The 6,693-nt window shown below is 37.5% G+C and overlaps 1 pseudogene across 1 annotated transcript; it reads left to right on the top strand.

Annotated features, from left to right (window-relative positions):
- Window positions 1–3,947: 3,947 nt before the first annotated feature.
- LOC143605507 (serine/threonine-protein kinase D6PKL2 pseudogene) lies at window positions 3,948–6,679 on the top strand (annotated as a pseudogene). Its single transcript, XR_013148557.1, has 3 exons — window positions 3,948–4,029; window positions 4,421–5,089; window positions 6,150–6,679. The product of XR_013148557.1 is annotated as a serine/threonine-protein kinase D6PKL2 pseudogene (transcript).
- Window positions 6,680–6,693: the final 14 nt, after the last annotated feature.

Here is a 6,693-nt window from a genome sequence, read left to right as displayed (position 1 = left end):
GTATAGAATGTGATGATAAAGTTTAAAAAAGTATTGAGTTTTGCTTTTAACTATTGCCAATCATTTACTTCCCATTAAACCAACCATAAAGCTGTGTAATCATCAAATTACTTCACGTTTTGACCAACATATTCATATTCACCAAACCCTTAATATTGCCAAGTACATAAACGTGACAAAAAAGAGATCTAATTTTGTGAAGTGGACAAATTAGAGATCTAGTTTCATGAAACAAAGAGATCCTTACTTTATAAAACAAACTTTGCTTCAACATTTGGTTAGCCTGAGGGGTGTGGGGGGCTCTAACGGGAGCGCGAGTGGGGGCTCCAGCCAATAATATTGTGACGTGTGGCAGAGAGAGAAACTGGATAAGGTGGGTGTTGGAGCCCCCGCTGGAGCCCCTGGCCCTGGTGTGGAGGGGCTCCAGCAGGGGCTCCAGCGGATTTTTTTTTTATTTTTTTATAAATATATTCAAAAAACGTATTATTAAAAAAACTCATAAATTATTAAAAAAAACACACATTAAAAAAAAAACACATTAATATCTAAAAATAAAATAAAAATTAAAGTACTAAAAAAACATTATTCTTATTCTTCGGCTTGGTCTTCTTCGATCAACCTCTTTCGGATACGTTTCTTTTGCTTTTCCATCAGCATTTGATCGACCGGATTTAGGTTACTGAAGTCTCTTGTAAGGAAGTCCAAATCTCTCATTCGACTTTTTTCCTTTTTGTCATTAGAGACCACCTCCATGGTTTTGTTGAATTTATTGAGGGATTCAACAAGATCGACGATGTTTACGGCTCCCCCCTCAGCCGGTTTTTTCCCCTTGGCGTCCCGTCCCAATGGCCGCCTCCTCGGCGGTGAAGACGTTTCCTCCCCCGCAATGTTTAGGTCGAATCCAACGCGGCAATCCGACCCGATTGAAGTGCTATACGCTCCGGACGAACTTGTTTTAGTCCGTTTCGGCCGTACTTCCGCATCAACGTCCGGCGCCACCAGCTCAACCCACTTGGAACACCTTTTCAACCTCTCCCACAACTTTACATCGTCCCACGTCTTCACCGTCCCATACCTCCGCAAACACTCCTGCTTCCACTCTTCGACAGTGAAATTGTAAACCGCCAAATCATCACTGCCACTTGGTCTCATACGACCGGCGTTCCTGTTGAAAAGATTAGTAAACAAGCCGACAAATTTTCTGATTTCGGACCACCGACCCGAAATCATATCGGCGTTTCGCTCTGTACTCCCAACGAGCGTATAGAACGTCTCCCTAACCTTTGTCCAAAAAACCTTGCTTTTTTGGTAGTCGGCTGCAAAATGAATAATTAAATTAGATTTCCAGTTAACTTTTTTATTTAACTTTTTTATTAAAAATCATTTTTAAAAACGTTAAAACAATTACCGCAACGCCGATCCTCAGAAATGACTATCCAAGCCCGACACAAGGCTTCCTTCTCATCCGATGACCACGGAGTGGTTTTCCGTTTCATCCTCGGAGTCGAAGCCGGTCCCGGCCCGTCCGTTGCAAGTTGTTTTTTCCGGTGGACGCGTCTTCTTGCTCCCGTAGCATCACCGTGTGATTCTTGTGTCTCCGGAACAACAAAGTTAGGAGACGGTTGTATGTTGGATGGTTGAAAGCCGGATGTTTCTTGCGGCCCCGTATAAAACATCGATTGGTCTGGTGACGACCATAAATCGTCGTAACTATAATCTGAATCTAGGTTTGGGTACCAATTTCCAGACATGTTTTAAAAAAAAGTTTGGAAGATGGGTTGATTTTGGGTTTTTTTTTGAAGTTGTGGTAATTGTTTTATGTGATTTTGGGTGTGGTAATTGTTTTATGTGATCTTGGGTTTATATATAGGAAGAACACTTTTTTTTTATTAAATTAAAGAGCCCAACGGCTCATTTCTCATGTCCCAACGGCTCTTTCACGTCTCCCAATGTCCCTTTACGCCTACAGGTCCCGCGAACCACCTTGCGCCTGCTTTGAATTCCGTGCTCGCGCCCCTCTCGCGCCCCGGTGGTGTGGTGCTCGCGCCTGGGGGCGCGAGCGGAGGGGCTCTCGCGCCCCCGCTGAAGCCCCACACCCCTCAGCCTTATACTTATTCTTTATTCAAATTTAAGTTAGTTTTAACTAAAGACATGTCATACCAATTAATATTATCCGCTTCACTTACATGAAACTTATAGGTTTTATTGGTTGAGTATATTAAATTAAAAGAACTTGTAGGCGAAGATGACATAATATTCTACAACTAAAATGTAATTGTCAGGGTACTCGTGTACTTTTTGTTTATAAAATTGTAACTTTAATGTATCAATATACGAGAAAAATATAAAGTAAAAAATCATATGGTTAAAAGGGTCCTATTCATGTCAATTTGAGGTTACTTGTATCATATTTGGGTTCATATGTCCGACACATTATACAAGCCCATGTCATGTTCAGGTCGAACATGCTAACCCTTTTAACACCCCATAATTTGAACTTATAATATCTAGATTCTTGGTTTACTCTGTAACAAGATTTGAACCCTTTAAAATTTCAATACACGAAAAAAGAGTAGAAAATCATTTGGTTAAACAGGTCCTACTTGTGTCAACCCGATGGTACTCATGTCAAGTATGGATTCATATATCCTACACAACGTACATCTCTGTGACATGCCAACCATTATACATGAAATGTTTAAAACCTCATAATTTAAACCTAATTCTTGGGTCACTTTGTAACAAGATTTGAACCCTCAACTTTTAGACTTTTAGATTATTTTGTAAACAAGATATAAACCCTTTAAACATCTTGATCCTCTAAGATCCTTTGGCACCCTAGATGAAGCTTTATCTTTTTCAAAACAAAAACAATTAGAAAACAAGCAACAAAGTTATCGATATTCACAATAATAATAATAATAATAATAAAATCTTGGGGAGTGGCAGCAGCCCCACATAGACAGCCCCAACACTCGAAACCTTTAGTCCTTTATTCATCTTTAGACCACAATTATAGGACAGAGTGCTCTTTTTTACTCTTTATATCACACCACCCCACTATTATTATTATTATTATTATTATTATTATTATTTGGACCATTACTACTATACCATACTATTACTATCTCCTTGTTTCTTTTCTTTCATAAATCATGCTTCACCAAGAACCCTAAAGTTAGTTGTTCTCATCTTTCAGGTATATTATATACTTTTTTTGCATAACCATCATCCTTTGATTCTTGATTGTCTTTTCAACTATTCATTGTTGTGGGGTCACATTACTCCTCTGCAAATATATTCATTGGTTCTTGGACAAGTTCAAGATCACACCTTTATGAGTTCTTGATAAGTGGTCTATTTGTTGTGTCTTGGAGAAGATCAAGATCAAAACTTTATGAGTTTTTGTTAATGGGTTCTTGATTTCTTGATGATTTATGTTGTTGGGTGTTCTTGAAACTGTAATTTAGCTCTGCAAATATGTTCATTGTTTATTGGAGAAGATCAAGTTCACAACTTTATGAATTTTTGTTAATGGGTTCTTGATTTCTTGACAGTTTCTGTTCTTGAAACTGTCATTTAGCTCTGGAAATTAATTCATTTTTTATTTAAGAAGCTCAAGATCACAACTTTATGAATTTTTGTTAATGGGTTCTTGATTTCTTGTAAATTTGTGTTGTTGGGTGTGTTTGAAACTATAATTTAGCCCTGGAAATTAATACCTTTTTTATTGGAGAAGATCAAGATCACGACTTTATGAATTTTTGTTAATGGGTTCTTGATTTCTTGTAAATTTCTGTTGGTGGGTGTTCTTGGAACTGTAATTTTGATGGTTTCTTGATTTGTTTAAATTTTGAAACTAGATGATGTTAATTGACAGTAGATCTGTCACTAGTTTGAAATTTTCTGACTTTAATTGGAAAAGTTGTTTAGAATAAGAATATGTGGATTAAAACAGGATCACGAATCCGGGCTTTGGGTATGTAACGTGTCACGGGTTGAAATCAGGCGGTAGCAGATCACAAAGAGGTTAGTTATAATCAGTTTTTAATGTTTGGATTAACATATTCTACTTTTGGTTGATATATTTGTCACAAAACTGATTATCTGTCTACAGGTTTTTGCCAAACATTACTTTACAAGAATGGCCTTTTTGGTCATTTAATTAATACTCGAATAGTCAGATTTATCAAACAAAAAAATCATGTGATTAATTCTGCTTCAAGCTATTAAACCAAATCCACAAACTACCTTTTACAAGATTTGATAATTAATTTGCAAGCAACCACTTTTAAACACACATCCAAACAACCCCAATCCAAGATCTAATGTGAAACATGTGTTCCCGACCCGACCCGACCCGACCCGAATGTATTCAAGTATTGAAATTTAACAATTTAAAACTCTTCTACAAATGCAGATCCACAAGAAACATCTAAAGTCAAGCTTTGACTTATCTATTATCATCAAAACCAGGTTAAAGCTTGCTGCTTGGTCGGTCAACGCAAGTCAAATAGTCAATGGGCTCGGTCAAGGAAACAAAACCGTCGATACCGACCGCTCAAAATGTCAGCATTTCAAAATCCACTGAAAAAACAGACAATACTGAAAGTGGAAAAACCAGTATATGCAGAGGAAGCACAAGCACTGATCTAAGTGATGAAAGCAATTACAGCACTTTCAGTAGCCACATCAGCAAACCCCACAAATCAAACGACTCGCGGTGGGAAGCAATCCAGACCGTTAGATCAAGAGACGGGGTTTTGGGTCTGAACCATTTCAGACTTTTGAAACGATTGGGGTGTGGTGATATTGGTAGTGTGTATTTGTGTGAACTCAGTGGCATGAAATCTTATTTTGCAATGAAAGTGATGGATAAAGTGTCACTCGAGGGTCGGAACAAGTTGTCACGAGTTGAAACAGAACGGGAGATACTTCAATGTTTGGATCACCCGTTTCTTCCGACTTTGTATACTCATTTTGAGACGGATAAGTTCTCGTGTTTGGTGATGGAGTTTTGCCCGGGTGGCGATTTGCATATGTTGAGACAGAGGCAACCCGCGAAGCGGTTTTGCGAACAAGCTGTCAAGTATTATTCTGATCCCAACTTGGTTTTTTTCATAAAGTTTGAATCCTTAATTAATCTTGATAGCCTTTTTATCCATAAAGTTTGAATCTTTACTATCTTGATATAAGGTGGGATCACAACTCACATGGAACAATAGATAGATATGAACTTGACAGCTTAAATGTAAAGGTGGAAAAATAGGCGAGAAGGGCCGGGATGGTTTTTCATATGGTTTAATATGAGTCGGTCGGGTTGGGTTGATCTGATAAAGTTTTTTAAAACAAAATGATTTAGTAAACAAGTTGAGCTGAACTCGAGCTCGTCCAAGCTCGAGCTTTGCTCAGGCTTGGTAGGTTTCTAGATCTATTTCCAGAACTCAAGTTCAGCTTGTTTTTTTATTTAATTATTTCACTTATTTGTATACATATATTTTTATGCATTTAAAAATAGAATTTTATGTAGTAAACATAATATGTAATATTTAGTTATAGTTTTATCATAATTATACATATACAAATATTTATTATAAAAAAACTATAATATATATGTATTTTGTATATGTTAATTTTGTTAATTATCATTTAATTATATATAGGGTGGTTCATTGAACCTCACCCTATATATTATTTAGCTATAGTTTTAGAATAATTATATCTTGTAATATACATTGATTCTATAATTAAAAGTTATAATATTTATTCTGTTAAATAAAAATTATATATTATTTAATTATATATAGAGTGATTCATTGAACCTCACCCTATATAATTATATCTTTTCATATACATTAATTCTATAATTAAAAGTTATTATACTTATATTAATAATAGACCCGTCTAACACACAAGCTTAGTAGAACTCAGATGGGCGGCTCACTTATTAAACGAGCTTCAATTTAGGCTTGAGATCTACTCGATCTAAGCTTTTAACAAGCTGAACCCGAGTATTCACGAATGTCATGGCTCGTTTACACGAGCAACTTTTAACCTCAGCATAACCAGATTTACTCATTTATAACTAATGGGCCGAATTTGAATCAATCAGTATAATAATCATGTCTTTTTGCATACTTGTTTTGCAGGTTTTATGTAGCGGAGATCCTCCTAGCTATGGAGTACCTACACATGCTCGGGATCGTGTACCGCGACCTAAAGCCCGAAAACGTGCTCGTTAGAGAAGACGGTCACATAATGCTGTCCGACTTCGATCTCTCCCTTCTGCTCAGTCAACCCGACAATGGTCAACTCATCTTCTGACAGCAACGAGCCCCTTCGAAAGACCTCCAACTACTGCATCCAACCCGCCTGCATCGAGCCAACGTCATGCATCGAACCGTCATGTGTGGTCCCACATCATGTTTCTCACCAAGATTCTTCAGATCCAAAAAAGACAAGAAAGACAAAAAACCCAAGTCAGAAATCAACAACCAAGTAACCCCGTTGCCCGAGCTCATGGCGGAGCCCACCGGGGTCCGGTCAATGTCGTTCGTCGGGACCCACGAGTATCTAGCCCCGGAGATTATTAAAAACGAGGGCATGGAAGCGCTGTTGATTGGTGGACACTTGGAATATTTTTATACGAGTTGCTTTTCGGTAAGACCCCGTTTAAAGGGCCCAATAACCGGG

Source organism: Bidens hawaiensis, unplaced genomic scaffold, assembly GCF_021521415.1.
Source record: "Bidens hawaiensis isolate Kalapana, Puna unplaced genomic scaffold, B.hawaiensis_p1.1 tig00069964_1, whole genome shotgun sequence".
In the NCBI taxonomy this organism is placed as follows: Eukaryota; Viridiplantae; Streptophyta; class Magnoliopsida; order Asterales; family Asteraceae; genus Bidens; species Bidens hawaiensis.
This window is presented reverse-complemented; position numbering and strand designations above follow the sequence as displayed.